Here is a 19946-nt window from a genome sequence, read left to right as displayed (position 1 = left end):
GTTATCCCACTGACCGTGAGTACAAATTTCTATGGTGATCTGGTGATTCGACCTGTTGTGCTGCCATTATGAGCAGCATTCCTGAATGTGTTTTCTCACAGGCCATCGCTTGCTCGCATACCGCTGTTGTAACCCAACATGCTCTATATCTTGCCTTGGCCTGTTCGACCACCAGATCTGTCTCCAATCGAACACATATGGAACATCATCGGAAGACATCTCCTGCTTCATACAACCGGCAGTAATCACTCTTGCCGACCAAATACAACAGGCATGGAACTCCATCCCACAAATTGACATCTGGCACCTGTACAACAGAATGTATGTACGTTTGTATGCTTGCATTCAACATTCTGGCGGTTGAACCGGTTATTAAGGTACCAGCCATTTTGCTATGGCTTATCTCGCACGTACTATAACCTATGATATTGCAATGTTAACCATTTTCATATGTTGCCTAAACAAATACAGTCCCAAAATTTCGTTACTCTACTTTAATTAGTTTCTGGTGTTCCTATTTTTTCTGTCAGTGTATTTTCAGATACAGTAAGTTCCTTAGGCCGTAGTAGCAACAGGTAAACCACGATTGAAGGCGACAATGACAAATATGGTGCCGGCCGCTGTGCCCGAGCGGTTATAGGCGCTTCAGTCTGGAACAGTCTGGAACCGCGCGACCGCTACGCTCGCAGGTTCGTGTCCTGCCTCGGGCATGGATGTGTAAGTTCTAGGGGACTCATGACATCAGATATGTTAAGTCCCATAGTGCTCAGAGCCATTTGAAACATTTTTGAACAAATATGGTTGCCGTTTCCGAAGGTATATTCGATCAGAAAAGTCAGCTTGTACAATGGGCAGAGACAATGGAGTACCGCCGTGGTCACGGTTACTATGTATGCCAATGCTGCATACAAGTTATCCAATTAATAAGTACTTTAAAACAAACAAAGTGTTATTTGTAATAAGATAATATGAAAAGAGAATCTCTTATTCGTGTTTAACAAGTTAGCTTCGTAAAATACAGGTATGACGCTGGGAATACATGATGTCGTTTATCTCTAAAAATTTACACGAATGGTACTTCTTGGCGCAATGTCAATCGCCGGTTAAAAAAGTTTTCTAACGATACCTCATTCATTCCTCTATGTTTAGTATGTGTTGAGAAAATGGTATGTTGGCTTGGCAAATAATATACATGGGAGGACAATCTGAGCAGCCGTCTTAGATTGTTTGCAGATGATGCTGTAATTTACCGCCCGGTAACACCATCAGATCAACTGCAAAACTATTTAGACAAGATATCTTAACGGTGTGAAAAGTGGCAACTGACTATAAACAATAAGCTGTTTGAGCTCATTCTCGTGAGTGCTAAAAGCAATCCGTTCAATTTCAGTTACCCGATAAATCACACGAATGTAAACACTGCCAATCCAGCTAAATATCCACGGATTACAATTACGAACAACTCAAGCTGGAACGAACATGCAGAAAATCTTACGGAGACGGCGAACCAAAGACTGCGTTTTATTGATGAACACAGAAAATGCAACAAACGCACTGAAGAGACAGCCTAGACTACGATTGTCCTTTCTGTTCTTGGAGTAAAGCTGCGTGGTGCACAGTTCTCACCAGATAGGACTGACGGAGGAAATCGTACAATTTGAGAAGGGCAGCACGCGTTGTATTATCATGAATTACGAGAGAGAGTGTCATGGGTAAGATACGCGACTTCTACATCTACATTTATACTCTGCAATGTGGCGGAGGCCACTTTACGTGCCACTATCATTATTTCCCTTTCCTCTTCCAGTCGCGTATGGTTCGCGGGAAGAACGACTGCCGGAAAGCCTCCGTGCTCGCTCGAATCTCTCTAATTTTACATTCGTGATCTTCTCGGGGGGTATAAGTAGGGAGAAGCAATATATTCGATACCTCATCCAGAAACGCACCCTCTCGAAACCTGAACAGTAAGCTACACCGCGATGCAGAGTGCCTCTCTTGCAGAGTCTGCCACTTGAGTTTACTAACATCTCCGTAACGCTATCACGCTTACCAAATAACCCAGTGACGAAACGCGCCGCTCTTCTTTGGATCTTCTCTATCTCCTCTGTCAACCCGACCTAGTACGGATCCCACACTGATGAGCAATACTCAAGCATAGGTCGAACGAGTGTTTTGTAAGCCACCTCCTTTGTTGATGGACTACATTTTCTAAGGACTCTCCCAATGAATCTCAACCTGGCACTCGCCTTACCAACAATTAATTTTATATGATCATTCCACTTCAAATCGTTCCGTACGCATAGTCCCAGATATTTTAGAGAAGTAACTGCTTCCAGTGTTTGTTCCGCTATCATATAATCATACAATAAAGGATCCTTCTTTCTATGTATTCGCAACACATTACATTTGTCTATGTTAAGGGTCAGTTGCCACTCTCTGCACCAAGTGTCTATCCGCTGCAGATCTACCTGCATTTCGCTGCAATTTTCTAATGCTACAACTTCTCTGTATACTACAGCATCATCCGCTAAAAGCCGCATGGAACTTCCGACACTATCTACTGGGTCATTTATATATATATTGTGAAAAACAACTGGGTGTTGTGTGATGTCCTTAGGTTAGTTAGGTTTACGAAGTTCTAGGGGACTGATGACCATAGCTGTTAAGTCCCATAGTGCTCAGAGTCATTTGAACCATTTTTTTTTTTTTTTGTGAAAAGCAATGGTCCCATAACACTCCCCTGTGGCACGCCAGAGGTTACTTTAACGTCTTTAGACGTCTCTCAATTGAGAACAACATGCTGTGTTCTGTTTGCTAGAAACTCTTCGATCCAGCCACACAGCTGCTTTTGATATTCCGTAGGCTCTTACTTTGTTTATCAGGCGACAGTGCGGAACTGTATCGAACGCCTTCCAGAAGTCAAGGAAAATGACATCTACCCGGGAGCCTGTATCTAATATTTTCGGGGTCTCATGAACAAATAAAGCGAGTTGGGTCTCACACGATCGCTGTTTCCGGAATCCATGTTGATTCCTACAGAGTAGATCCTGGGTTTCCAGAAATGACATGATACGCGAGCAGTAAGTGTGGCAATCATTAAAACACTAAGATTTTTCGTAGTGGCGCGATCTTTCAGCGGAATTTCAGTCACCAACTTTCTACTCCAAAGGCGAAACTGTTCTGTTGACTCCCGCCTGTATTGGGAGAAACTGTCATCATAGTAAGAGAAATCAGAGCTCGCGCGGAAAGATTTAGGCGTTCACATTTACTGCCCGCTGTTCGAGAATAGAACGGTAGATAAATGTTATTAACGGATTGGTGTGGTGTTTTATCATTCTTTTCTTGGAACGGCGTGTCGGAGGGTACGTGGGGCCTTTGGTTGTTAAGTTCCCCAGACCACTTCTCGCCTATGCGGCATTTTGGCGGTGACGCCAACAGAGGGCGCTGATTACTTACTACAGTCTGCTGTTGCCTTCATTTGGCTTCTTTCCCTATTTACTCCATCATTTTTATGTTATTCTGGTAACTCCGTAAGCTTGCTCTTATGTATGACATATTTTTATCTAAAATTCGCCACAAGAGCTTGTTAGAATTGTTGTCACTTAACCATTTTCTTTTCACCCATCTAATTTTAGTAGTGTTTCTAATTTACTGCATTTTAAAAATGTTCCGGTGTAACGTCAAGGGCCGGCACGTCGACCGGCAACGTTACAGCAGAGAGGGCTGTGAGACGACGTCAGCCAGTAGGACGCTGACGACACCGAGACTGCAGCTGCCTCTAGGAGAAGAGGATATAAGCGCCGTGCCGCTTGGCCGTGGACCGAGTTGAAGACTAGCCGTCCTACGAACGCTACTGCAGTGACTTATGAACTGTATAGCTTTGCTTTTATTGTAATTGTGTATACTGAAGGACTTGGATTATTTGCATGTCGCCATTTGCATGCTGCACACCTTTGTGAATACTGAAAGTTAAGTATCGTCAGTTATATTACTGTTAATAAAAATCTGTTAATATTATTTGCTTGAATTGTTGTCTAGCGATCCGAGAAAGCAGGTTTCCTAGGCACCCTATAGTAGACGAGTGGGCAGAAAACAACTATTACTGTAAAGAATTATAGACCTGGTAAGTCCACCATAGACCTTACCTACTGTATTCTTATTTTTATTCCGTACCGTACAGTTATATAACTAACGAATGTTTGTAGCCTACATTAGCGACATCAAATGAGCTTACGACACAAACGTTCTGCTGCTACTGTGCAGCAGTTTGTTATGAACAGTAACGCTGTTGACAAGATGACTCCGGCGACACTGTGGCCTAATATATGCAATTTTTTTATAGTATGCGCGACGATGCTAAGCTACTTTTGTGTTTATCTTTTGACGATGCCACTATGGCTCTGTCATATTAGGACTGGTTTTTAAAACAGGTATGCCCCTTCATGTTTAAAGCACATATTCTCCACATCTGTGTTTGTAATACATTCCATTACGGCCTATTTTATTGTTTTAAGACGGAGATAATCCACTAGTTACATGCGAGTTTTCTTTTACATGTTTTGCTGCAGACCTGAAGGTCACTGCTGACCGCAACCGGTAGGCTAAGGACCTAACAAGTTGGTGATCGCGACAGAAATAAAGAAATGCAAGGGTTGTAACTTAAGTAGTGGCAACTATTTATTCACAACCGATACAAAAGAGTTAAATGAGTGCACCTGTTACTGTCCTTCAAAGTAGCCGCCAGCGTCGTGTAGAACCTGTTGGCAGCGATATGGTAAGCGTAGTATACCGTTAGCAGAACCTGTTCTGTTGACAGTGCGAATGGAGAGGTCTAGTGACTGACGAATCTCTGGAACAGTTCTGAAGCGAATGCCACGAAGTGGTTCCTTAATCTTCGGAATCAAATCAAAGTCACAAGGACTTAACTACGGGGAGTGTGGTGGATGGTACAGTACTTCCTAGTCCCATCTACCGAACAGAGCAGACACAGCTTGCGCCGTATGCGCCCGCGCATTATCGTGCAAAATGATGGGTGGGTTGCGCAGAAAGTCTCGGCGCTTCTTTCGCAAAGGTGGTCTCAGGTGATGCTCCAAAAACGAACAGTAATACAAAAGGTCTGCCGCGGAGGAACGTAATGCGTTGCGAGAATCACCATAACTTTCACCATACTGGGGCTCTGACGCACTTTCGACTTTCGCGGCGACCCATAATGACGCGATTCGTTGGATAGGCGTATCAGTTTTGGCTAGTATGATGTGGCCTATGTCTCATCCAGTGTTACGATACGGCGTAAGAAAGCCTCTCCTTCGCGGTCATAGAGCTCCAAATGCATCGGAGCAGCGTTGTAACGCATCCATTTCTGCATTTCCGTCAAGTCATCAGGAACACATCGTGATGCAATTTTTCGCATGCCCAGGCATTCCTTCAGGATGCGAAGCACAGTCGTATGCGCTAATCCGGTTTCGTGGGCGAGCTCACGAATCGTGTGGCGTCGATCACTGTCCACTAACGCGGCAACAGCATGCACGTCTTCTTCAGAGACGCTAGGACGACCTGCCCGATGCAAGTCTGCCACAGATTGCCGACCTTCGTTTGAAGGCTTTTACCCAAAGTGCCACCTGTACGGCAATGCCGATTCCCCGCACGCCTCTTGAAGACCTTGATGACACTATCGTGCTGTACGACCTCTGGGACATTCAATCATCATCCATTTCCGTTGTTTCTGTTTCGAAAACATAGCGACACCGTTACGTTAGACGACTCGCTCACAACTGACTGTGTTTACCTCGACTGTGCGCACGCCGGTGTCGTGGGACTGGAGAGTGCATTTGCTCGGAGGTAAGATAGGTATGTCAACAACGTGTGCTATTAGCCATAATACTAGATTCCATTGCATAGTGCCTCCACGGCAGTGTTGTCACTATATTCACCACTGGACATTAAAATTGCTACACCAAGAAGAAATGCAGATGATAAACCGGGTATTCATTGGACAAATATATTATACCAGAACTGAAATGTGATTATATTTTCACGCAATTTGGGTGCATAGATCCTGAGAAAACAGTACTCAAACTATCTCTGGCCGTAAAACGGCCTTGATACGCCTGGATATTGAGTCAAACAGAGCTTGGATGGCGTGTACAGGTACAGCTGCCCATGCAGCTTCAACACGATACCACAGTTCATCAAGAGCAGTTACTGGCGTATTGTGACGAACCAGTTGCTCTGCCACCATTGATCAGACGCTTTGAATTGGTCAGAGATCTGGAGATCGTGCTGGCCAAGACAGCAGTCGAATATTTTCTGTTTTCGAACGGATCGAATGAAGGGTAGAGCCACGGGTCCTAACACACCTGATATGTAGCGTCCACTGTTCAAAGTGCTGTCAATGCGAACAAGAGGTGACCGAGACGTGTAACCAATGGCACCCTATACCATCACGCGGGGTGATACGCCAGTATGGCGATGACGAATACACGCGTCCAATGTGCGTTCACCGCGATGTCGCATAACACGGATGCGACCATCATGATGCTGTAAACAGAACCTGGATTCATCCGAAAAAATGACGTTTAGCCATTCGTGCACCCAGGTTCGTCGTTGAGTACACCATCGCAGACGCTCCTGTGTGTGATGCAGCGTCAAGGGTAACCGCAGCCATGGTCTCCGAGCTGATAGTCCATGCTGCTGCAAACGTCGTCGAACTGTTCGTACAGATGGTTGTTGTCTTGCAAACGTGGCTGCACGATCCGTTACAGCCATGTGGATAAGATGCCTGTCATCTCGACTGCTAGTGATACGAGGCCGTTGGGATTCAGCACGGCGTTCCGTATTACCCTCCTCAACCCACCGATTCCATATTCTGCTAACAGTCATTGGATCTCGACCAACGCGAGCAGCAATGTCGCGATACGATAAACCGCAATCGTGATAGGCTAGAATCCGACCTTCATCAAAGTCGGAAACCTGATGGTACGCATTTCTCCTCCCTACACAAGGCATCACAACAACGTTTCACCAGGCAACGCCGGTCAAGTACTGTTTGTGTATGAGAAATCGGTTGGAAACTTTCTCATGTCAGCACGTAGTAGGTGTCGCCACCGGCGCCAACCTTGTGTGAATGCTCTGAAAAACTAATCATTTGCATATCGGAGCATCTTCTTCCTGTCAGTTGAATTTCGCGTCTGTAGCACTTCATCTTCGTGGTGTAGCAATTTTAATGGCCTGTAGTGTAACTTCCAACCTACATACAGGGTGTTACAAAAAGGTTCAGCCAAACTTTCTGGAAACGTTCCTCACACACAAAGAAAGAAAATATGTTATGTGGACATGTGTCCGGAAATGCTTACTTTCCATGTTCGAGCTCATTTTATTACTTCTCTTTAAATCACATTAATCGTGGAATGGAAACACACAGCAACAGAACGTACCAGCGTGACTTCAAACACTTTGTTACAGGAAATGTTCAAAATGCCTTAGGTTAGCGAGGATACATGCACCCACACTCCGTCGCATAGAATCCCTGATGCGCTGATGCAGCCCTGGAGAATGGCGTATTGTATCACAGCCGTCCACAATACGAGCACGAAAAGTCTCTACATTTGGTACCGGGGCTGGGTAGACAAGAGCTTTCAAATGCCCCCATAAATGAGAGTCAAGAGGGTTGAGGTCAGGAGAGCGTGGAGGCCATGGAATTGATCCGCTTCTACCAATCCATCGGTCACCGAATCTGTTGTTGAGAAGCGTACGAGCACTTCGACTGAAATGTGCAGTAGCTCCATCGTGCATGAACCACATGTTGTCTCGCACTTGTAAAGACACATGTTCTAGCAGCACAGGTAGAGTATCCCGTATGAAATCATGATAACGTGCTCCATTGAGCGTAGGTCGAAGAACATGGGGACCAATCAAGACATCACCAACAATGCCTGCCCAAACGTTCACAGAAAATCTGTGTTGATGATGTGATTGCACAATTGCGTGCGGATTCTCGTCAGCCCACACATGTTGATTGTGAAAATTGTGGCGGTGAATCGAGGAAGTACAGTACATACTGACGGAACTAAAATGAGCTGTAACATGGAAATTAAGCGTTTCCGGACACATGTCCACATAACATCTTTTCTTTATTTGTGTGTGATGAATGTTTCCTGAAAGTTTGGCCGTACCTTTTTGTAACACCCTGTATATTCTGGTAGAGCAATCGTGTGAAGGTGGATCGATACACCCTTTGACAGGTACGTGAACGTCAGTTTAGCATGTGGTTCCCGTTTCAAAACTCTACCAGGTTGAGTGTTCTCCGAAACAGAGTGTCAATTCCTGGAGGAAGTACGGTGGTTAAGCAGTCCAGCAAACAGGTTCTGTGTTAATTGTCGACCATGATCACTTGAAACGTTTCAGGCCGATAACATGAGAGTTTGCTCGATAATTCTTCCGACTTTTTCCCTCGTCTTCAAGCTATGATACATTGTCAACGATCTCGCCGTAGAGGAGGTAATAAACTTACGACACCCTTCTTTTAAATAGTGTGTCCTGTAAGACCGTAAACGATACAGGAGCCTAATCTCATGGACAAAAAAGGTGTTACTACCTGCAGACTCTCACGTTGAAGCAGAAGCTCGAAGAAGAAAACGACGATTTACTACAGAGAAGAAGTTATTGCGAGTAGTTTAGTTGTCTGATTTCAGCCCTCCATTAAAGTTGGACTGCAGAAGAACGCTGCCAGCGCGTTTAGGGTGTGACTTTAGGTGCCCACTGTAACGCTGCGACCAGACTCGTAATTAAACGCAATTAATCCAATTAGCAATTAAGGAAATTGCAGTTTATCTCGGGCGGTGATTTTCCCTCCAAGTATTTAAATGGGTGGGGAAGAGCGGTCGAACGCGGGAGAGATCTCCGGGCAGGGCAGAAAAACACGCCGGCAATTAATCCCTAATGTATTTTAAATAACGGGAAGGAGCTGTTTAGACATGCGGCCGGCTGGCGGGCCGCGCACAAAAACCTGCGCTGCCCGCGGCGGCGCCGCCTCATCAATGCAAAACCGCTGGCCGGCCCGCCGAATGCGGCGTCCCGCGGACCGCCATTAGCTGGTATTAGAATGCCGCCCGCAGCCGCCGGACTCTAATGGGGGCAAACAACTCCGCACCGAATGATGGTGCTTAAGTAGCTATATTTACAATTTACATAGCGGCCCCATAACACAGCGGACAAGCGCAGGTATGTAACTGGGCTGCCGGGCGAGTGGGGTTGAGGTGAGGAGGCGGGAGGATTGAGGAGGAGAAAGAGGAGCTGAAGAAGAGGATGAAGAAGATGAGAGAATGAGCAGAACGTGGAAAGGGAAGGAAAAGGCCAAGTCGCGGGGCGAGACTAGGTGAGCTTTGCGTGCTCGGGAAATCGCACGGAACAGCCACCAGCTGTGGCTGCCAAAGGGTCAGCAAAATTGGTTCAAATGGCTCTGAGCACTATGGGACTTAACTTCTGAGGTTATCAGTTCCCTAGAACTTAGAACTACTTAAACCTAACTAACCTAAGGAAGTCACACACATCCATGCCCGAGGCAGCATTCGAACCTGCGACCGTAGCGGCCGCGCGATTCCAGACTCTAGCGCCTAGAACCGCTCGGCCACACCAGCCAACGTCCAGCGAGTGCAGCAAGGTGGAGGTTCCCTGCTGTTTCGGGGTGGCATCATGTGGGGCCGACGTGCACGGCTGGTGGTCATGGAAGGCGCCGTAACACCTGTACGATACGTGAATGCCATCCTCCGGTCGATAGTGCAACCATATCGGCAGCAAATTGGCGAGGCATCCTCATGGACGACAATTCGCGGCTCCATCGTGGACGTCTTGAGAATAACTTCCTTCAGGGTAACGACATCGCTCGACTAATGTGGCCAGCATGTTCTCCAGACATGAACCCTATAGAACATGCCTGGGATTGATTGAAAAGGGCTGTTTATGAACAACGTGACCCACCAACCACTTTAAGGGATCTACGCCGAATCGCTATTGAGGACTGGGACAATCTGGACCAACAGTGCCTTGATGAACTTGTGGATAGTATTCCACGACGAATACAGGCATTCTTCAATGTAAGAGGATGTGCCACTTGGTATTAGAGGTATCGTTGTGTTCAGAAATCTGAACCACACCTCTGAAGGTCTCGCTTTATGGTGGTACGACATGCAATGTGTGGTTTTCATGAACAATAAAAAAGGCGGAAATGATGTTTATGTTGACCTCTATTCTAATTCTCTGTACAGGTTCCGGAACTCTCGGAACCGAGGTAATGCAAAACTTTTTTTGATGTGCTTAAGTGAATCATTCAATGATGGCAGTTTGCGCAGTCGTAATCATTACATGGGAAGAAGAAAAGAAAACAAATGTAGCCACGGATATTCGATCTGCGGACCTCGTGTTCCTGAAACTTACCTCTTAACACGTTATTTTTATTTAATTTTATCTTTCTTGTTTTTTCCTTAGCATTAAGGATACCCGGTAACAGAAAACAAAAAAACCAGCCCTATCTCTGCAGAACACTGCCACTTGTGACCCTACCAAAAAGAAACTAAACTGACCCTTCTTCACGTTTTGCTATCCTAACTACACCAAAACCTCCCGATTGCCCCCTCCCCCCCTCTCACACACATACACAGACCCACATGTACACACAAAACTAAAATAACTAAACGGGGCAATTGTTTGAGCGCCAATCCTTAAGGGTGATAGGAATGAGGGTGGTCCCAATAACCACGAAACAAGTTTTTTTTTGCTGCCCCTTTTATATCCGTTCGTTGGTCTGTATGTGTCGCTGCACCATATCTTGGAAGATGATGACAGATGCATCTTGAAATGGGCAGACGAGGCGCGTTACAGCTCTGGGGAGGGAAGGGTGTCAAGAAAGTCGCTGTGGTGATATCCTGCAAAGGTTCGTCGGTAATGCAACGACTTGGTGAGTGTACTGTGCACTATCACAATCCGGCTAGAGAAGTCCGGGACTGTTGTGGAAGAGGTATTCTAAGACCTGTCCTCGAAACCAGATGAGGGTGTTCTGTCTCGAAAGAGGGAAGAATGAGATCTGGGTAACAGCAGGAACTCGAGGGTAACCGTAATTGGCAGAGTATGGAGGCAACAGTCCACGATGAGAGATTAGGCGCCAAACGTCCCATTTCAGGAGGCGGGACGACCGTAGCATTGTGGCTACTACCGCTGGATTCTCTACGAGGTGCATTCAAGTTCTAAGGCCTCCGACTATCTTTCTCCGGACTGGAAAGAGATAGAAACATGCGCATTGTTTTAAAATGAGGCCGCGTTCATTGTCAATACGTCCCAGAGATGGCAGCACCGTATGGCAGATGGAATTTTACCACCAACGGCGAGAATGAGAACTGTTTTAAATACTTAAAATGGCGACGTTTTCCTTACTTGAACAGCGTGCAATCATTCGTTTTCTGAATTTGCGTGGTGTGAAACCAATTGAAATTCATCGACAGTTGAAGGAGACATGTGGTGATGGAGTTATGGATGTGTCGAAAGTGCGTTCGTGGGTGCGACAGTTTAATGAAGGCAGAACATCGTGTGGCAACAAACCGAAACTACCTCGGGCTCGCACAAGCCGGTCTGACGACATGATCGAGAAAGTGGAGAGAATTGTTTTGGGGGATCGCCGAATGACTGTTGAACAGATCGCCTCCAGAGTTGGCATTTCTATGAGTTCTGTGCATACAATCCTGCATGACGACCTGAAAATGCGAAAAGTGTCATCCAGGTGGGTGCCACGAATGCTGACGGACGACTGCATGGCTGCCCTTGTGGCATGTTGCCAAGCAATGTTGACGCACAACGGCAGCATGAATGGGACTTTCTTTTCGTCGGTTGTGACAATGGATGAGACGTGGATGCCATTTTTCAATCCAGAAACAAAGCGCCAGTCAACTCAATGGAAGCACACAGATTCGCTGCCACCAAAAATATTTCGGGTAACTGCCAGTGCTGAAAAAATGATGGTGTCCATGTTCTGGGACAGCGTGGGTGTAATCCTTACCCATTGCGTTCCAAAGGGCACTACGGTAACAGGTGCAACCTACGAAAATGTTTTGAAGAACAAATTCCTTCCTGCACTGCAACAAAAACGTCCGGGAAGGGCTGCACGTGTGCTGTTTCACCAAGACAACGCACCCGCACATCGAGCTAACGTTACACAACAGTTTCTTCATGATAACAACTTCGAAGTGATTCCTCATGCTCCCTACTCACCTGACCTGGCTCCTAGTGACTTTTGGCTTTTTCCAACAACGAAAGACACTCTCCGTGGCCGCACATTCACCAGCTGTGCTGCTATTGCCTCAGCGATTTTCCAGTGGTCAAAACAGACTCCTAAAGAAGCCTTCGCCGCTGCCATGGAATCATGGCGTCAGCGTTGTGAAAAATGTGTACGTCTCCAGTGCGATTACGTCGAGAAGTAACGCCAGTTTCATCGATTTCGGGTGAGTAGTTAATTAGAAAAAAAATCGGAGGCCTTAGAACTTGAATGCACCTCGTACAATAGTCCATGGTGAAGTGGTAGCCACTATGCTATGGTTAGCACATCTTCCTAGTAAGCTGCAGACCCGGGATCAAATCCCAGCTGTGGCACAAACTTTAACTAATTGCTTCAGCTTCTATCCTAATCGAAGACAAAGTTGAGACTCATATGTCTCCAACAGATTTTAATCTCATCAGTTAAACGCATTATTTGTTTAACAGAAGTAGCATGCTCCTGAAACTGCATTTTGATAAAACACACATAAATGTACTAATATTACTGTTCCGTACGAGCAAATGATAATAACCTACCACTTATTGCTAGTTAGCAAGAATTTGTGGACTAAGGAAACGCAACATGGAGGCGTGATCACTCATACGTATGGATTCAAAATCATCGAGTAATCGAAAGCGAAGTTCACGGCTTGCCATTAACAAATGAATCTTCAAAACCAGCTTCCGACTTACACTGAAAAGAAGCATGAAAGTTAACTGGGCACATGGTGCATGAAGTGAATCGTGTCTGATTAAAGAGCGAAATTCAGGCTGAAGCTCTTGGTTTAGCTCTGCTTTAGAAGCCTGGGATGGCAGTTGAACGTAATCTTCGGAGACGCCTGCGTTGGGGACGTTCTACTGCGACTCCGTTGTCAGGCTCAGTTGCACGTCCGTAGGCGTGGGACTAATACACAGTTGGCCCTCGCGAATATAAGCCTTTGAATGGAGTGTAAAATTTTAGGCTGAAAGAACTACGAGTTCCTCTGTTATTTTCTGAGTGGAGGAAACGCCTGCTCTTATTGGGAAACTTATCTTGGTGATTGGTCAGTGCGCTCCCATCAAACTTGTTCACTCTCTGTACGCAAAGGCGGGCAGTTTATAGTGAGAACTTAACCGCGGCGCGGAGGGGTCCAGTCGTAGCTGCAGCCGCTGTTTCGTGATCAAGTAAGTATGACGTGCTGTTTCTGTGCACAGTGAACAGTGCTTTACTGGGACTTAGTTCGTATCTGACTTATGATTCTCTATAACGATCAAATGCCGTCCTTAGAAGCAGCGGAATTCTCGTAAGTCAAGATTTCAACATCTGAGCCATGTGTGGCTCATGTTCGTGCCATCTTTGTTTAACATCTTGTTTTTACCGTACAACCACCTCGTCATTTTAATTTCAGTGACTCATGTCACTGAATTGCTGTCTTGTCTGCCCGTGAGCGGCAGCAGCAGCGCGTATCGATAAGTACCATGGAGGTAAGAATAAGGGGAGATGGCGCTACGTATCCCAGCCGTACTATGTTTTGAAGCCATGGTGGCATGGCTCGCTGCCATGACACTCTGACCAAAACATTCCCAGTGTGCTATAGCGCTGCGTGTATTACAGTCGCTAATTGCACCATGTGCGCATGTAACATCATCAGACTGGTTGTTTCAAAGTTTTTGTTTAAAATAAAATCTCGTAAAGGCGAAATTCCGCGTTTCTTCTGATTAAAAATAGTTTTTAATGTCATATTACGAATAGCTAGTCTTCAATGTAAACGATAAAACTTTGTTAATTCAGTAATAAACGTGTATCACAAACTAAATAATAGAAACTGAAAACTAAGTTAGCTATACCCTCCCTCGAAAGCCTCATAAATACATCTTGTTTGTAATACGTACTGGAACATTTCAGTTACGTTACACTACTGGGAAACACTGTTCATTACCACCAATATTTACTGAAATACGGTACATAGAATGGCAAATCTACACAGTGTCCTGTTTAGGCCTATACTTTACGCCAGTTAATGTAGTGTTAGCTTTTAATTTGGTACATGATGAAGACAAAGTGAGTTACTCAACACTTCGATTATCGACGATACGTACGTATTATACTGGAGCGTGAACTTGAAAACTAAGAATTTAATTCTTTGAATTAACATACCTGTTGCAAATGTTTTGGGTGTGTAGGGAAAACTGATGGTACAGCATTTTCTCGGAGCCTTACTGTTGAAAGGGAAGTTCGGTCTATGTCCTCTTCTCGGAAATGCTGAGAACCTATAGTGCTCCATTTAGACGCACGCCAATTCTTCCTCCTCACGGCATTCTCCCACAGAGCTTTCCGACTTTCATTTTTTGGAAATCTAAAATCATACAGAAGAAAAACACGCTATAGTACAAGTACCGATGTAGCACACGTTCATTCACAATGAAGTTGTAAAATCACACTTAACGAGACAACTTACACATGAAATGTTATTCCCTTCGATTTCGCATCACAATCATAACGATTCGTACATCCGAACACCACACAAGTCACCATAATAGCGCAAAATCCTTCCAAAAGCGAGCGACAAGCCTATGCACACAAGCTTACAGCAGCAATGTTTTGGTCGGATTGAGGTGGCTACCCCTCGGCTTCACATAGCTTCGCAGCTGTGACGTCACGGCGTCTCCCTCTATTCTTACCTCCATGATAAGTACACTGTCGTGATATATCTCTGGACGACCGATAGTATATCCGGGTCGTCGTGTGTCTGGCAGTCAGTTGGAGACGGACCAGCAGTGCAGTCGGGTAGCAGCAGCAGTGCAGTCGGGCACGGAGCCCCAGTGAGGTTCGCACAGCCAGTACCAGTGGGGACGACCGTTGGTTGGTCGTTCGGCCGGTCCTCTCATCGACGACGTGTATTTGGGTCGCTTCCTTCCTGTGCAGAGATGTCGGTTGTGTTGACTTTGCATGGTTGGATCCGAGCCAGAGTCTCCGGGACGTCGTCTGTCCGAAGGAAGTCAGTGAGTGGGAGACGCCACCAGCAGTGCAGTCGCAATGGAGCAGCAGTCGCGGAAAGACCAGCAGTCCAGTCGGTCGGTTGGTGTGGAACGGCAAGCAAGCCCTCGTCGCGCGTTGTCGGGCTGGAGCCGCTGGCGGCGTGCTCGCGCAGTTGGAGTGTGAGGTGCTGCTTGCGAGTGCTACGAACTTCGTCGCCCTCATTTCTTGGACATGAAAGTTGAGTCCTCACTCAACTTACTATCGAGCCCCTACTGTTTCATTTCTTCGTTTGATCCTGGTTGTCGCGTTTGAGACATTCCCGTGAGCAACAACATGTGTGTATTTATGTCGGCTAAGATTCCAGCCATCTTCCTGTGAAATTTAACTTAAGTCATTCGCTGTTACGGAAGTTCACCACCGGTATCTTCTGCCTTGTGGCCGTTGACGTTCCGGTTACCTGTCCTGCTCGCTGCCGTAGTTTTAGGCAGTGTATTTTCCTCGTCGTGTTGTTGCTGTCCAGAGCAGCCTGTACAAGGTGCATTCAAGTTCTAAGGCCTCCGATTTTTTTTTCTAATTAACTACTCACCCGAAATCTATGAAACTGGCGTTACTTCTCGACGTAATCGCACTGCAGACGTACTCATTTTTCACAACGCTGACGCCACGATTCCATGGCAGCGGCGAAGGCTTCTTTAGGAGTGTGTTTTGATCACTGGAAAATCGCTGATGCAATAGCAGCACAGCTAGTCTGGTGAATGTGCGGCCACGGAGAGTGTCTTTCGTTGTTGGAAAAAGCAAAAAGTCACTAGGAGCCAGGTCAGGTGAGTAGGGAGCATGAGGAATCACTTCGAAGTTGTTATCATGAAGAAACTGTTGTGTAACGTTAGCTCGATCTGCGGGTGCGTTGTCTTGGTGAAACAGCACACGCGCAGCCGTTCCCGGACATTTTTGTTGCAGTGCAGGAAGGAATTTGTTCTTCAAAACATTTTCGTAGGATGCACCTGTTACCGTAGTGCCCTTTGGAACGCAATGGGTAAGGATTACGCCCTCGCTGTCCCAGAACATGGACACCACCATTTTTTCAGCACTGGCGGTTACCCGAAATTTTTTTGGTGGCGGCGAATCTGTGTGCTTCCATTGAGCTGACTGGCGCTTTGTTTCTGGATTGTAAAATGGCATCCACATCTCATCCATTGTCACAACCGACGAAAAGAAAGTCCCATTCATGCTGTCGTTGTGCGTCAACATTGCTTGGCAACATGCCACAAGGGCAGCCATGTGGTCGTCCGTCAGCATTCGTGGCACCCACCTGGATGACACTTTTCGCATTTTCAGGTCGTCATGCAGGATTGTGTGCTCAGAACCCACAGAAATGCCAACTCTGGAGGCGATCTGTTCAACAGTCATTCGGCGATCCCCCAAAACAATTCTCTCCACTTTCTCGATCATGTTGTCAGACCGGCTTGTGCGAGCCCGAGGTAGTTTCGGTTTGTTGTCACACGATGTTCTGCCTTCATTAAACTGTCGCACCCACGAACGCACTTTCGACACATCCATAACTCCATCACCACATGTCTCCTTCAACTGTCGATGAATTTAAATTGGTTTCACATCACGCAAATTCAGAAAACGAATGATTGCACGCTGTTCAAGTAAGGAAAACGTCGCCATTTTAAGTATTTAAAACAGCTCTCATTCTCGCCGCTGGCGGTAAAATTCCATCTGCCGTACGGTGCTGCCATCTCTGGGACGTATTGACAATGAACGCAGCCTCCTTTTAAAACAATGCGCTTGTTTCTATCTCTTTACAGTCCAGAGAAAAAAAATCGGAGGCCATAGAACTTGAATGCACCCCGTAGTTCGTCAGCTGAGGTGTTGGTCGTTGTGGGTGCCAATATTCTGTGTGTCGTGTATTGAAATCTTGTGGTCGTTTTGCTGGTTATGTGGAGCGGAACTGATTTGGTTGAGTGGAGGTCGGTTGTCTGTCGGTTGGGTTGCCTCAAGATTGAGAAGTCGTTGGACAGGCTCCCTGTCTCACCTAAACGGGAGTTAGTGTTACAATCCCATGCCGACGCTTGGAAACTTCTGAGCGCCGTTCCTTATGTGTTATGTGGTAATTTCCCTGTTTGGATTTTAGTTATTTCGTTAATGTGTGGCTTTCAGCCGAGTATCAATATCGCTTAAATTAATGTTCTTGTCTTGCCCGTAAGGCATACTTTTATATGGGGCCTTCAGCCAAATTTTACTGGAGAGGTTTTAAGATAAGGCCTTCTGCTTTTTAGATTGAAACTTTTTCTAGGCCTTAAGCCATTAAACATATTTGTTGATATGTGGCCTTCAGCTGAGTATTAATGTCTCTTAAATTAATGTCTAGTATTAATATCTCTTAAATTAATGTCTTTGTCTTGACCTTAATGGTTGATATTGTTATTCTATATTTTATACGAAATGTTTTAAGATACGGCCTTCTGCCTTTTGGCTGGTACTCCTCTTATTGTTTAATATGTGACCTCCAGCCTAGTTCCATTAAAATTAAATTGCTAAGGCCTTCAGCCGATTAGATTGAAGATTTAGAAAATATTCTTGGGTGAAATCTCTAGAATAACCTTGTATTTCAATTTTACTTAAGCCTTGTTTCTTGCATTTTGAATGTGGACTTCAGCCGATCTAAAGTTAACCAAAGGAGGTCGATTAAAGTTTTGAGTGTTTTGCGCCCTTGTTGTAATATTGTGTGTTCATAAATAAAGTTTGTATGTTGAGTGCAACTGACAGAAAGTCATTTTAGCCCCTTTCTACAATCTAATCCGCTCTCTCCTGCTAGCCCAAGGCATTTCAACATCATTTTACGTAAGTTCAGGAGGAACCGAGTTCGGGCGATAAACCGTTACGATTCACTTCAAGTATCGTGTGCGGAGTTAACTTTAATGATTCGTTTCGCTGGTGAGTCACGACCTGATTTCGATGATTCATTTATTAATGGAAAGTGCTGAACTTTGCTTTAGATAATGGGACGTCCATTAACTGCGCGAGGTATTTTTTAAATCAAAATTAGATCCTCCTCCCCACTTGGTGAAATGTTGTTGGACCGCAACCTCCCCCTCAAGTGAGATTTACCATATAATTGTTAAATAATTAAAATTATTTATTATGATCATGTTCTTGCTTCATACCACTAAAAATAACTGTTAGGTATCTCGGAATTAATTTCATAGAACAGTGTGTTATCCGTTATAATATGGATATTCTCAGCCGTTTGGCAGCTTTCAAGACAACTAATTTAAGTAAACTCATTATAGCGCAGCTTAAACGTACCTGTAGTAAAGAGATTTGGAAAGTTTTTTTTAACACGTATTAAAAACAGTTTATTTTAAACATGCTAACCGTGCGTAGTATTTGGACGGACAGACAGACAGAGACAGACGGACAAAAAGGCTCCACAGAAACAGTATTAACGGTTTTAACTAAGCCCTAAAAATTGAGTTGTTATTGACATATCGTATAGATCAAATACCGCCGAACCGTTACAAACCGTTACTCTGCAGATGAAAGACATCATTGTTTCTTCTCCATTTGAACCGTTTGATTACGTACCTTTTCAGTCTCTTGATTTATGATCGGTAAGAGAATTCCTGTCCAGGAACTCAAAACTTAATGACGACTCGTCTATTTCGACTTGCGAGCATGCCGCTTAACATACGCACTGTAAAAGTTTTTATACAAACTCATGGTGAATACAATCTCATCAGTTTTGTATGCTTTGCAGAATTTCACAACTAACTAACTGACTGCCTCGCAGTGATTTCGACCTGTTTGGCAGGGAACGTCGCGAGTGATGAAGTCGGACACTTGTGCGCTACTTTTGTCAGAGCGAAGAATCCCGGGGATGAACACGTGTAAGGCATTCTGTTCAGTTCAGGGAGGCCACATACATTGGTCGCCTGTTTAATGTTGTCGGTTATAGTAATGAATTACAAAGCTGACACGGAATTTTCATTGCCGTCCCCCCACCCCTTCAAATGAGATATGGTGACATTTTGCAAGTCCTATCCCCCTCCCCTCCCCCTATTTTCAGTTCAGGTAATAATCGGACGTCCCCTAACTCAAAGAGTTTGAACCTCTTTGTATGAGCGAATGCGAGTCCATGTTACATTTCTTTAGTGCGTAAATCCTTCCTTTAGTGCATAAATCCTTGCTGACAATTATGAGCGTTTGCTCATATGCAACAATGGGATTAGTATCTTTATGTGTGTTCCATGTATATGACGAAACAAAGCACTGGGACGCTATGTTCTAAATTTCATCCGTGGAACAGAGTGGTAAATATTGGACTGAAATAGCAAGGCATTCCACTCCTGTCCTCTGCCCGGAGGAAACACCTACTCTTACTGGTAAATTCATCTTGGTGATTGGTCAGTGAGCCCACACCAAGTTTGTTCGCTCTCTGTATGAAGAGATGAGGCAGTTTGGACTTCAATCAGAAATTACCTGATTGCAGAGGAGTCGAGTCGTGCCTGCAGTCGCTGCTCTGTGATCACGTATGACGTGCTGTTTCTGTACACACCTGCTGAGTGCTTTTTGGTTGGAAGTTAGTTGAACTTTGAGTTAGAATTCTCTATAACGATTAAATGCAGTCGTTGGGAGCAGTGTGGAATTTTCGCGAGTGATGATTTCAGTATCGTTTTACAGAAAT

This window comes from Schistocerca serialis, chromosome 4 (genome assembly GCF_023864345.2).
Source record: "Schistocerca serialis cubense isolate TAMUIC-IGC-003099 chromosome 4, iqSchSeri2.2, whole genome shotgun sequence".
Classification (NCBI taxonomy): Eukaryota; Metazoa; Arthropoda; class Insecta; order Orthoptera; family Acrididae; genus Schistocerca; species Schistocerca serialis.
The sequence above is the reverse complement of the archived record's forward strand: the minus strand, read 5'-3'. Positions refer to the sequence as shown.